The sequence below is a fragment of the Gymnogyps californianus genome, chromosome 3, assembly GCF_018139145.2.
Source record: "Gymnogyps californianus isolate 813 chromosome 3, ASM1813914v2, whole genome shotgun sequence".
Classification (NCBI taxonomy): Eukaryota; Metazoa; Chordata; class Aves; order Accipitriformes; family Cathartidae; genus Gymnogyps; species Gymnogyps californianus.
In genome coordinates, this window is record NC_059473.1 from 102840611 (window position 1) to 102854053 (window position 13443).

Consider the following 13443-nt stretch of genomic DNA (forward strand, 5'->3'; position numbering starts at 1 on the left):
AATTCTGTATTTAATAAATGTCTGAAGGTAACATTTTAATTTTGCATGCCACTGACATTTTCTGGCAGCCAGGTAGTGAGACAGATGAAGAAAAATAAGATTTGCTTTTCAAAGAATAGTAGATAAGTAAAAATAACATCTGACTGCCAGTGATGTCTCTTCAGATAGTGATACACATTATCCCCTGGCTGGATTATTGTGCTTAAGACACTGGCTTTACCGAGTCCCTGGGGAGACCCTCCAGTGGTTTGAGACAGCGGTTTTGCCTCTGGTATCACACAGAGCACGTCAGATACATGTCACCTCCCTCCCTGTGCTTCTGCTGACAGCGGCAGCGCGTTTTACACCCTAGAGCTGGCTTACAGCCCTTTTCCAGTCACGTCTGAAGGAACTACAATGTTCGAACAGTAGGTGAGGGAGAGAGGGGAAAATGATGAGAGCGGGTGCTGTCACGCCAGCCAGCAAAGCTGGGCACACACCCGCCGCGCCACCTCCTTGCATGCAGCCTCTGGATGGCAGGTTCCCCTTCCAGTGTCTCCAGCAGTGGCCTGCCATCGGCAGCCCCTGAGGGAAGGCCTGGAACTGTGGACATGGCTTTTCTGAGAATATGAAGTAAAATATGCCTGCTGTTGAGAGGGGGAAAAAAAAAGTGGCTTAATTAATTAAAAAAAAAAAAGAATGAATACAAATGTCAGCAAACATGACCTTAACCATTTTTGAAGCCAGCCAACTGCACGGCACTGTCTATGTGGTGATAAAAAGAGCGGTGGTTTTGTAGTTGCAGCACTGGGAATTAGGATGCCTTCCTAAACTCCTCTGCTGACTGCAGTCAGTGAGTTTAAGCACGTTTCTTGTCATTCCGTCTGTAAAATTAAGACAGCGATATTACGCTGTCACTGAGGGGAGAGTACGACGGCTACATTCAGTCTCGTCTGTGAGCTCCTGGGAGGAGAGAGGTGAAGCTGGGGACCCGCCACGCTGGGCGGCGGCCCGGGGGGCAGGGCGGCCTGCGATGGCACCTCTGTCCCGCCAGGGGCCTCCCCGCAGCCGGCCGCCCTGCAGGTCGCCGCGGGGAGGGCTCGGCCCTCGCGTTGCCGCCGTGCGGCCGCTGAGGTGCCCGAGAGCGAGCCTGGCCCAGGCGGGTTGTTGCAGAAAAGCCTCAGCCCGGGGGCTCGGCTGCTTCCCTGGCGTCACGTCCAACAGCTTGTCCTCTCCAGGTCAGTGTTCCCCCTTCTATCTATCTGCCTTGCTCGGTTGCTTGGTGTGTAACTTAGGCTTTCTCTTTATTCAGATATTACACGCGAATGGGTCAGTGTTCGTACAACAACCCCAAAGGGCTGGCTGCCCTATCTGTAGTCACTCTTTTCCACCTTGCCCATGTTTGTACCGTGTGTGTGGTGAGGTGCGGGTGTGCTTTTACCCAGGGACGGTGAAGCCCATCCCCACCAGAGGTAAAACCCCTCTCAGGCGTGTTTCCCCCTTAAGCCCAGGGTGGATGTCGGTCCCCTGTGAGCAGGCCCGCCGCCACAAGCCCTGGGAAGAGGAACCCCACAGCTTTTACTCCATAGTGGGTGCTGGAGGAGGGGGTCGCCTCCACCCAAAAACCACGAGAGCCGCCGCTGGTCAGGATGCTATTGTGGCTCTACATCACTTCTGTTCAAAATGCCTCCACTGACTGCTGAATCCCTGTTGTCTCTGACTTCTTGGAACCTGTCAACCAGTTCTGCGTCCATTAAACACATGCCTTACTGATATCAAATAGTGCAAGTACTTTACTCTGAGTGTCATGTAGTGCTAAGCCTTGCAAGTGTTTATTACATCTACACCGTTACTTTTACCAGCTAAGCCTGTCATCTCATCAAAGAATTTTCGACAAGACCTGTTTCCAGGAAACTACAGCAGTTATGCATCTAGGCACTTTTGAAAACATGCCAGGTATCTGAATCTTTGTGCACCACATATCTATAAAATCTGGCTTTCAGTCTCCTATTATAGTAGAGTTTCAGCTCTACGAGGAGTATTTTTATCTTTTTATTGCTGATCATGAAGACCTCTAAGAATCCATTACTTGAAAAACAAAATGAAACTATGATTTAAGTGCATCAGCATCATCTAATCATTATTTTTAATTACGGATAACCTGCTGGAAGACATTGTATGTTAGACATTTATTGCATTCTATTTCTACAATATAAAAGACTGCTGAGGTAACTAATCAAAAAAACCCCTAAAAACCAAAAAAAAAAGCCCACCAAAACCCCAGTGTTATATCATCTTTAGCAAGTGGTTTGGAACTGCCTGAAATTGTTTTCTATGTGAGTTGACTCTGAACAAATCAGAAGGAAGCATTAATTCTAAAATACATCTTAAAAAATAGCTAAGAGAAGTAAATGTATAGTACCTGAAGTTTATGAAGTTCATGATGTAGGTCAGACTGAATTAAAGCATCATCATCAAGGTATTTGACCACATGAATAACTTCAACTTGGTATTTAATTACAGTTTAGTAACCCTTTAAGTCATGTTTAACTTCTTATCACTCCTGAAATATTTCTTTAATTCCCATTCAGTGACTGACGTGTTACAATTCAATGTGTTTGCAAAATGTATTTTTCAGTCTTGCTAGGCCACACCAAAAAAAATGCTGGCATCTAAGTTCAGAACTGCAAACTTGAGACCCATTGTTAAGCCAGCACCTGGTCTTCATAGTTTCTGAAAGCTACAGATTCCTCACCTTTTAAAGTCTTTCAGGAGCCACAGTGCTCCTGAAAAGTGTCCAGTGGGTTCAGCAGTGTGGTAGGAAGACCATTTGAGACCCAGAAAATACGTGTGTGGGGTTCCATTTAAGAACATGAGAAACTTACTGCACAGTCACAAGGCAGTGTTCAGAGACAACTGCACTTTTAACTATACTCCTTTCTTCTAAAATGAAGCACTCCTAGCCCATAGATTTCTGTGTAATATCTTTGTATAAACAGAAAACAGAACTGGAAGATGTAAGAGGCATTTTCCTCCACAGCCTGAAGTGGTTCAAACTCAGATTTCTCAGCTTCTAGGACATTTCTGTAGAGAAAAAAGAGGCAAGAAGGAGCAAGATTGTACAGCCTGATGGTTGGGACCCTCACTGAATGCTGGGTCTCATCCTTCCTGCTGTCATCCCTTATGAAGCTCATATTAAACAGTCATTGCATAAAATGCAGAAATGGACCTTGAAACAGGATTGGGACCAATAGCAACCTCACTTCCCCTCTGGCTGTATCTGAGAAGAGATGAGTGAGCACTGTAAAAGAAAGGATCTCTTTGCCTCATCTGGCAGGCCTGCATGTGCATTTCCTATCAAGGAACAAAATACCTAAATGTTAAAAGTGTTCTGTATGAACAGAAAAATCAGTCTCCTGTGCATTTCATGCATGTACACTCCTGTTTTTTTGTTAAGCAAATAGTGCACTTTGTAATAGTATTTTCCTAAGAATCAGTTCTCTTTCAGTCCCTAGGTCTTTAAAAAGGATGAAAAATGTTTCTTGTCGTTGAAGCCTCTTCTAGTGAAAAGAATTCTTACTAGGCTTTGTAAGTAACAGGTTCCCTATTGTAGCACTAAATGTGCTTATTTTGTGTATGGCTTTCCCCTGCAACAAATGCCCATCTCCCCTGTAACAGCTCACAGTCCTTGCCAAGCGTATTTATACACTTTATATCCAAATACCTCCTGGGGATTTCATCATGCAAGACTTACAATATTTTCAACATAAATTTAGCATAACCTAGAGCTCTAGCTTTTTCTATTGAGATGCTGCACCAGCTGATTTGGAAGAATGTGATTGATAAGAGGGGTTTGCAGCTACTAAAATGAAGTGGTTGTAAATCTGACTTTTCGTTGCTGGTTTCCATTTTTGTTGCCTAAGATCTCTTTTGGAAAAGTCACACTTTTACCAAATGAAGTCTCTTCATTAATTTTTTTTACAGAGCTTCTAGGTGTATTTAAACCATATGGGTATTGTGGATGAAAGATGTCAGATTTGCAGCCAATTAGTTTTAATGCCTGCAAGTACAACTACTTTTAATTTCCTTTATACATTTCAGAATCTGCAAATTCCCATAGGGAGGACAAACCTGCTTTAATCAATAGTTACAGAACAGCAGAAAAAATCATTACCACCTACTGCTATTCCATCAGTTTCATTTCCTTTCTCAGGAGACTTGAATGTCCAGCCATGTAGATCTTCACCTTTGAGTTCAGTCCATATCTAAAGGTTTCTAAACAGTTCTGGTACAGCTTTCATGTTAGTTTTCACCTTTTTCTTGTTTCCCTGTTTGTGCTCTGTAATAGCTCAAAACACCCCTTTTGCCTGACAATGCATTTGTAAATTTACATCTTTCTCATTATGCACTGGGTTTGGACTTTCTTCTTCCTTTAGTTTGCTGGAGGCAGCCTATCTTCTTCAGAAAGCTTTTCCTAGAAATCACTTCTTCTAGCTTGCTTTATGTTGCTGATCTCCATCCTTTGGCAACTCGCTGCCTATGTCAGCAGTGACTGTATTGCAGGAGAAAAGACTAAATAGCCACATAAGACGTGGAAAGGAAGCATCTAATATGGCAATGCTAGAACTTGACAAGAGTGGTTTTTCTTTTTTCACTTATTATCTCCTTTTTCCGCAGTGTCCATCATCATTTGTTTATCATTAGTTGGCTAATTTAGGGCTTAATTGTGCTTGAACGGAGATTTTGGACAGAGGAGAGCTGTGAGTGTTAACATGATTCAGGAGGAATCAATACATCCTGCGTTTCTGTGGTGTATGTTCTCAAAGCTTCCTGTTTTTAGAAAACATACTGACCTGCCTGTGATGTTCTCCTCTAATTCTGCTGCAAGAAGTGGCAGCAGCCATTGCTTCAAACCATTCCCACCCCATTAGTCTTCTTTTGAAGAAGTGGGGGATGCATATTGATAGTTATAATCACTTCTGTGGCACAAGGGAGGCAGAGTTGTAAAAAGTAAGCACTTTTGTAATGCTGATAGAGAGAGGACAAAAGAATTTCACTGTGTCCTCTGGTGAAACTCTCTTAAGCGCACAAAAGAAAATTACTGCTATCTGTCGCATACTTTGAATGGACCCTGAAATCACAGGTGAGGAACAGTTAATGTGGCTTAAGGTTGGTGGAATAAGGGTGCTTTTGAACCTGTACCACATAATGCATATTGTTATCTTTGTTTAGGTACATGTATTTAATATCTGGATACTAACTTGAACATCTGTAATATACGCTATGTAGCCTGTGTAAAAAAGGTGCAAATCCTTTTTTTTCCTTTAATAGAATTATCTGCAAAAGAAATCAGAAATTTCATAACCTTTTCACCTCTTGCACAGGAAAAAATGATAGAAAGGGAACAGTTATTTTGATGAAAACACATACGGATAATTTATTCTAAAGAAGAGTATTTGGTATGTACAGTATATGCCATCTGATGGTGTTCTAATTTTGTTGAAATGTATTTAAACCAAAAATAAAAAAACCCTTACGTATACCTGATTAACAGTGGAACAAATGGTTTTGCTACACATGCAAGGGTTACTGTTTAAAGGTTGGCCTTTTTGTACAACTGGCGGGCAATAGTTCTCATTAGCTTTAGAGAGCAGAGCAACCCATTTTAAACATAATAAGCATCTCTTCCAGAGAGAAATGCTTGCTTCTGGAATAAAAATGAATATTAGGATATTAGTGTACTGGCAAGCTAAATATCTAAAAGAAAAATCCATCCAGCTCAAAATAGCAAGTAAGTTTTCTCTAAATTAGCAGGAAAGAAGAAGTTGTCTAGTTTGGGTGGAATACATATTGAAAAAGCTGAATGAATCCTATGGCTGAATGAACTGTATTTTGGTTTACATTTAAGATTCTGTTGGATCTTCACTGAGTGCCTTCACATCACTTCTTCTCAAGGACCAGAAAGAACATACAGAATCTCTTTTTTGTTAAGACATATTGTTTGGAAAAGACATATTGTTTGGAAATAAATTAGAAAGGCCTGAAAGGAAGAATATATCTGTGTTCTGTGTGCAATCGTTAATTGTGAGAGGGGGAAGATGAATGAACCAAAGCAAAGATATTTTTTGAAGATGTTAAATCAGTAGTGTGCAAAAAGGGCAATTAGTAGGATTTTCCTAAGAGCAATTTAGATTAAATTGCTGCTGTATGCTATTTTTGTTGCATGCCTGAGCTGTCTCTAAAGCAGTTTTAAGAGAGCATATATTCTGTTAGCCTGCATTTTTGAAACCAAGGTAGAAAAAGGAAAAAGACTGTAGCCTGTTGCAGGCATAACACTCTAAACATTCATGTGCTATTAATAGATTACGTAGGCAGGAATTTCCTACCCACTGCAGTTTTTCTCTGTTTGTTTCCAGTGGTTGTTAATTTGATTTTATGACATTTCATAATATATGCTCCCAATAACAGGAAAATTTTAGACAGAATTAATGTTGGTTTATGTGGCAAACATCTCAGCAAAATTTTCCCCTTGTCTCCGTGCTCTAGGTCTCTTACCACATTCAATACCATTCTGTTGAGCATTATCTTCATTAGTTTAAACTCCGGCTTTTCTTTTGCTACAATGAAAGCTCTGTGCTCAGACTGCGTGAGGTTCTTAAAGATGGCTCATGCCTTTGGTCTTCCGTGTGCCTATTTGCAGCTGGAGCTAGTTGATTTGAATATCTATGCCACCATATTCAGAATATCATACAACAGATACTAAGACTTAAAGTCATATCTTCTGCATCGACAGGAAATGGTAATGGTCTTCTCCTATACTAAATTCACTTCCACTAGTCCCTCTTACTGCTTTATGATGTTACATCAGCAGTGCTGCTTGTACTGATGAACACTTAACTGTTTACAAAGGCTAGATACTTTGCATTTGATAGTCTTCTTGTGTACCTCTCCATTCTGATTCACCAAAAGGATTTAGCAAGTTATTGGTAGAATCCCAATTACCTGGTTTCTTTCTTTCTTTTCAGAAAGATGTGACTGGCATGATGACCACCCATCAAAACCTGTCTCATGTTGAAATGCCTTCTGTGCTATGAATTCATAAAGCTACCGTACTGTCAGCACTGCTCAAATCTAGTCTGGCTATCTTCTTATCAAGGTCATTGATTGCATAAGAAATGACCAGTGTTTGAGACTGAGCATAGTACAAGGCCGAGTTGTTCTCAGTATAATGTCAATAATTCCTTGACTGGGACAGGTTAGGCTAAATTCAAATTATTAGAACATCTGTGTTGCTAAATGTGTTGGAAAAGTAGTGGCTTCAGGCTAGACCCTTAACTGTAGACACTTAAATGGGACTATTAAAAAGGCAATTGAAGTGCTAAAAGTATACCTGGAAATCTACCAAACCTTGAGTGCTTTCAGTTTTCAAAACAAAGACCACAGACATCTACCTTTAAGAAGATGTTTCAAGCTGTGACTTGGGAAGCACCAAAACACGAGATGTGTTTTTTACAGGTTACTACTAGCACCACTGCCCACACCAGCCCGTTAAGAGTTTGGACATGTCTAACCCTGCAAATTGCATTTGTGATGCTGGGTGCCCCGTGCAGATCTACAGATCTGCTACTTGGACTGGATGTTCAAGTTTCTTTATGAGTTCAGTCATTGATTTCCTTTATGCCTTAAGGAAACATTTTGATTCCTTTTAAACAGTTTTAAGTAGTGGAGGAGGGAAAGCACAGGTTTGTTTCCTTTTCTTGATAAACTTCACGATGCAAGTAATGGTGGAGGAATTAGACAATGTTAGTGATAAATAATGGTCTAACTTCGGTATCTGAGAGCTCTGCAGTAAAGAAAACCTGCCCATATGCACTGGGGGTGGAGAGAGAAGGTTTTATAACAGATTTAAAATTAGAAAACAAAATGGCCTGATTAACAGCAGTAGGAAGACTTCTGTAGAGGATGAGGGGAGAAATTAACGGATGACATTCAAAGGCAGCTGTGAAGTATGAGAAGCTGCAGCACGCGGAGGTAGTCAAATCTAGCAGTACAGAGAGTTCTGAATGATCTGTAATGCTGGAATAAATCAGACAGTCTGGGTGGGGGGGATCTTCAAGTGGTGGATCATCTCTAAAAGGTGCATCACCTCTGCTTAGACAGATGGGAAACCAGTAGATTCCATCCTGAGCTAGAGCAATATATTAGTATTAGAAGCAGGTGTTATCTAGGGGATGTGTACAAAGATATTTCAAGCAAACTGACGATTTTAGCATGCACCGGGTTTTTTGGGAACAGAGTGAGCCCCCCCTCCATTTTATACTTCAGAAAGCAAATGTAATTCAGCTATTGCTATCCCCATCTGACAATGTATCTCTCTGTATCTTCCACTTATCTTGAAATAAGGGAAGGGTAGAGACCCTTGACAAATGTGCTTTCTGATGGCTAGATTCTGGACACATGGTGCAGGGAGTCTGGAGAGGCTGTGTTGCAGAGCTGCATTAAAGAAACTCTTGATGCCTTAGTCAGGATCCTTATGGAGGCTTTCCTCCAGACAACTTTCCTGTAAATGATCCACTACAGCGATGATGTGGACTGCACTCTTTCCTCTCGTTGCCCTGGACCTACCCTCACTGTCAACAGCACAAAGAGGCAACGTAGCATGCCCATCTCCAAGAAGGGTTGTGAGAGGGAAGTTGCAGGTGGTTACGAGCCAAAACAGAATGTATACAGACACACTACAAAGGCCTCTCAATTTCTAAATAGATGATGGCCTTCAGTGGATAGGCCTCCTACTGATAAATTTTGTCTTTATAGCAGAAATATAAGAAGAACAGTATTTTTCTGTGGTAGACCACAGTCTGGCTTCTAGTGAACTGTTCTGATGTATGTGGTTGAACAGAATCTGCCTCTCTGAAGAGAAGTTCTCTCTGCTAATGGCAGGAAAAATTGTACAGTTTTTTTCATTATAGGTATGACTGAGTAAAAAAAGAAACTAGATCACTAATTAGAGAATACTGAAGACTACTATGAAATCACATCTGCTCTTGATTTCCTCTAAGGCAACCATACCTAACACCTAAAGATGGACCTATTCTAATCAATTTTCTTGGTCATGAGCATATTCCTCCTTGATATCCAGTATTACTACTTTTTGATTCATAAAGAAATAGCCATTTCAATTATTCTGGCTATGAAATTAAAATTATATTCATCCAGCCATTTCTTCCTCACCTTAGAGTCTCCTGTTCCTTTCCTTCCCCTTTTTTCTCTCTGGTAACATCTAAATTTCGTATATGAACGCTGATACAACTTGATTAAGAATTTAGAAGCTCTTTTTGCCCCCAAGTGACCTGAAGAAACAATTCAGTTGGTGCTGATTCATGAAGGGAGATGGACTTAATTTCGACTAAGACTGGTAAATAACTGATCTGAAGGCTAAAGGGAAGCTCTTAGATTTTACACAATTTATGTAGTTTTGCTTTTCTTCTGCTTTAACCTGTGTTAAAACAAAATACGAGAGAGACACGATGTTTTTGTGGGCAATAAAGACAAAAAGTAGGTACTTCGCTGTGCATTTTTTCCATGGAAGGTGCTCTTAATTGCTGTTCATTAACTCCATCCTTCATTCAAATGCATTTAGAAAGTTTTCCTTTTCTGTGTTGCATTTACACCACTTTTGCACCTCTATGTTATGATTTGCACTACTATTTTGTGAAGAATCAATAGAATACTAGTGCTTACCTTGGAGTATCTCAATATGTTCAGTTTATATTGTGACTGTATTTTTTCATTTGAACCTTTTCTTCATCAGATACCCTCAAAGTTCAACTCGTAATCAGGGATTCAGTTGTGTATATTAAGTCATTGTTGAGCCTATCTAACCTTCTGATTTAATTTATTACTTGATAATCAGAGCAATTCTTATGTGGCTTAACATACTCAGTTGAGATGGGATACTTAATTCTTCAGTAATGTAAAAGGTTTCATTATTTAAATGAAATCCTGGTTTAATGCCAGTAACTTGTATAACAATGCTCACATTTTCGTGTTGAACATATATATTAGTCATTTCCTTCATTTTAGACGTTGAACATTTTATACAATGACCATGATTACTTCGTGTATTAATATTGTTCCATACCTTTGGCAAAGATGCTTTTTGTTGTGCACATTTAACTTTGGCTTGTCAACTGCCACCTCAGGTTTTGTATTTTGGTTTTGTATTTTGTTTGGATACATTCTGTCTGCATTAATATGCTGCTGTCAGCAAACTGTGTTTTTGAGCATTTTGTAGTTTTTTTTGAAGATTTTTTTATTACCAGTAGTAGGAAACAACTCATAGTTACTTTTTAGAAGCAGGCTGTTAGTCATTTTTAAAAGTGTGAGCTTTTCAGATAGCCTGTCATTCTTTGTATTTTTCAGAAGAATTCTTTTTATTACTACAGTTTCTTTTTAATTTTGTAGTTTTCCATGTTAAAAGGGTACAGAGGAGTTTGGCAGCAAAACATGTCACATCTTATGCCACGTTCAACTCAACTGATTTTTTTGACTAGTTTAACTAGTTGTTTTTAGGCCTTCTGGCTTAAGTTTTCTGAAGTATCTCTGGTATGGGTCCTTTGTTCCCGAATTTTAGTGCTTGAACCAATTAGATGTGAGGAAAGGTTTCTCAAAACATTAGAGATGGGACTGTGAGTGTAAACCAGCACTGTAACTCACTGGGAGAGAATTGCAGCTGTTGTCTTTCACTGTCTTAATTTCTATAATACATGTGAATGTCAACACACTTCAAATAAGAGACATTTGCTTTGCTTAGTATTGAATAATTTTTTCACTAAAAACTTAAAAGCACCTGAGGAAATAAACTGATACAATCTATTATCTACATATACTTAGAACTCAGTGAAAACTGAAGGACACGTGTATAACATCCTAATGTGTTTAAGTATAGGGAGTACGTAATGTGTGCGTATATAATTTGCTTAGCCATTGTGATGAAGACAACAAGGTGTTGGAGGAAGCTTTAGTACATAATATGCATCTTTATAATTTGATAATGATTTCTCCACAGAATATTAATCAATATTTTAGACATCAGTATTCCAGTACTCCAAAGTAGTAGTGACCTCCACACATTGATTCTGTAAACATCAATTTCTCATATTTGCTGTAAATGCTGTTTTTAGATGATTGCGTTTAGCGCAGCTGTAAGCAACATGATCATAACGCAGTGATTCTGTCATTTCTTAGGAGGTAAATCCATACCTCAGTCATGGATGACGCTAAAGTTCTTTTTTTTTGGAAGCGATCTTCCCTGTGTTTGGTGACAGCTGTGCTATTGCCCACCTGCGGTACTTAATCAAAAGTCACTCGTATTTCCTCGCTTGCCATCACCTCAAGCTGAACTGAACTTACTATCTACTTTTTCCTTTCTACCTCATTTATCTTCTATTTCGTGAAACTGCATAGGAAATATTTTACTGTCTTCGGGTAGCATTTCTGTAGCTCATACAGTATTATTCAACCAAAGTCCTTAATCAAAGGTGACAGCAACGTCAAGTACGAATAGAGAAGTCTGCTGGGGAAACAAGCGTTTTGTCGTTGTAAGCAAGCTGGAGCAAAATCCCTCCGTCTTTGCAGTAAGGTGTGAATTTGGATCACCATCCAACGTCAATCCCCGAATGCGAAAGTCAGTGCTTTAAAAGAGAAGGCGAAGGCGTTATTCCTGCCTCTCCGCTGGCTCCCGCCGCGCTCCTGCCGGTGCTCCGTGCCTGCGCCCCGGCCGCGGGGCCCGCCGGTGCTGGCGAGCGGCGCCGGCTCCTGCCCGCCTTGGGCGGTAGATGGTGCTAGATGAGAAGTGAAGGTGCTGCTCAGAAAGCTTCCCCAGTCAGAAGCTGCAGCTCGAAATCAGACTAAAATACTCGGCGGCTTCGGTGTTTGTTTCTTTACCTGTTGGGATCTTTGGGGTGGGAATACTGAAAATTGAGTTGGGTGACTTGAGGGTGGTGACGGGTGAGAGGTGAAACGTCAGTCGTTTTCCAAACACTGTTTGTGTAGCGTTAGGAGGTTGCGGAGTATCACCAGGGCAAGGCCACCTTTCACAGTGGGAGAGAAAAGAAGATGCAGGCATTGCAAAAAACAGCACTGCTTCAGAGCAGATTTGTTTTAAAGAGCACTGTCAGCTTGCATGCTACTGATTTTGTTGCTGAGCCTTGTGACTGAAAGCCTTATGTCTTCAGAAACCTGTATGATTAATTTAAAGAATATGTGAAGGTAAGACCTCCCAGTTGACTGGGAAGAAGAGTTACATACACAAAGTTTGGATTCTAATTAGCCAGCTGTAGTGGAACATAACAAAATTTTTCTGCCAAAAAACTTGTTGATTAAATAATGTAGTACAAATGTATATAACTGAATGTATATTAATATTATTCACATTCTTTCAGGGTTAGAGGTAAAATTACAAGAATTCCTTCAAAACCAGTGGTCCCAGTTGTTGTTCATTGGCACAACTCCAGAAAAGAAAGAAAATAATCTATATTAGTTTTATTACTGGTTTGCTTTTTGGTTTTGTTTCCCTCTTCTCTCTTCATCCTCTCCAGAGGAGAAGCACTTACTTGATACAGTGTCAGGGGCATTTGCATATCCTCGGCAATAAAATTAGGGATGAAATATGCAAAACAGTAGCTTAGTTAGTGGAGGAGATTTCCTTACATGATTTTACTTATAAACACATTCATCACCTCTAAAATCAATCTTTTTACAGGCACTGAAGGATAAAATGAAAAGAAGCTTCTTCTTCATGAAGTTAATTATTTCCCCAAGCTTTGTAGCTTTCTGATACTACCATACACAAAGCAATTATTCTGAATTGACAGTGTTTAGTGAAGACAGGAGTGCTGCTAATCTACTGTAGTAGCTGCTTTAGAAAATATACTGAAATAAGAGAAATCCTGCATGTGTTTTCCTTGAAGTAGAGTGTGTCAGTGCCGGCAGAAGTAAACTGATAATATTGAACATAGGCATAATATGTTTCAAAACCCTAAGGCTGGGAAATGGTAGACGTTAGAATTCTGGAACACAGCACTTCCTGCATCATGTTTATTATAATAGCTGTTATCCTGAACTGAAACGTGACTTGGCATTGGCAGAACCAGGTACCCTCTGACTCTGTGAGAATAAGGTCATGACTAGCTGCAGTTCTACATGGGCACCAGTTCTATAATGCCTAGTATTTGTACATAGGGTTTGAATGCATAGTTCTGTGCAACCTGTGTTTCAGGGCCACATCTGAGAAAGGTTTTATAAGATTCTTGACAGTGGAAAAGGTGCGCTTCTAAAATTTGGTAAGGCAGCTTTGAAGTAGGATGTGCAAGAGGTGGCACTGAGTTGAGATTCCCCTTTGATAATGTAAAAAATGATAGTGGGCAGAATGAATCCTCAGGCTGTGATTTATGCTCTTCTTTT

General features: G+C 40.1%; 1 protein-coding gene across 1 annotated transcript in view; it reads left to right on the top strand.

Moving 5' to 3' along the window:
- CSMD1 (CUB and Sushi multiple domains 1) overlaps window positions 1-13443 on the top strand; it is a 1238313-nt gene that overhangs the window by 61081 nt on the left and 1163789 nt on the right.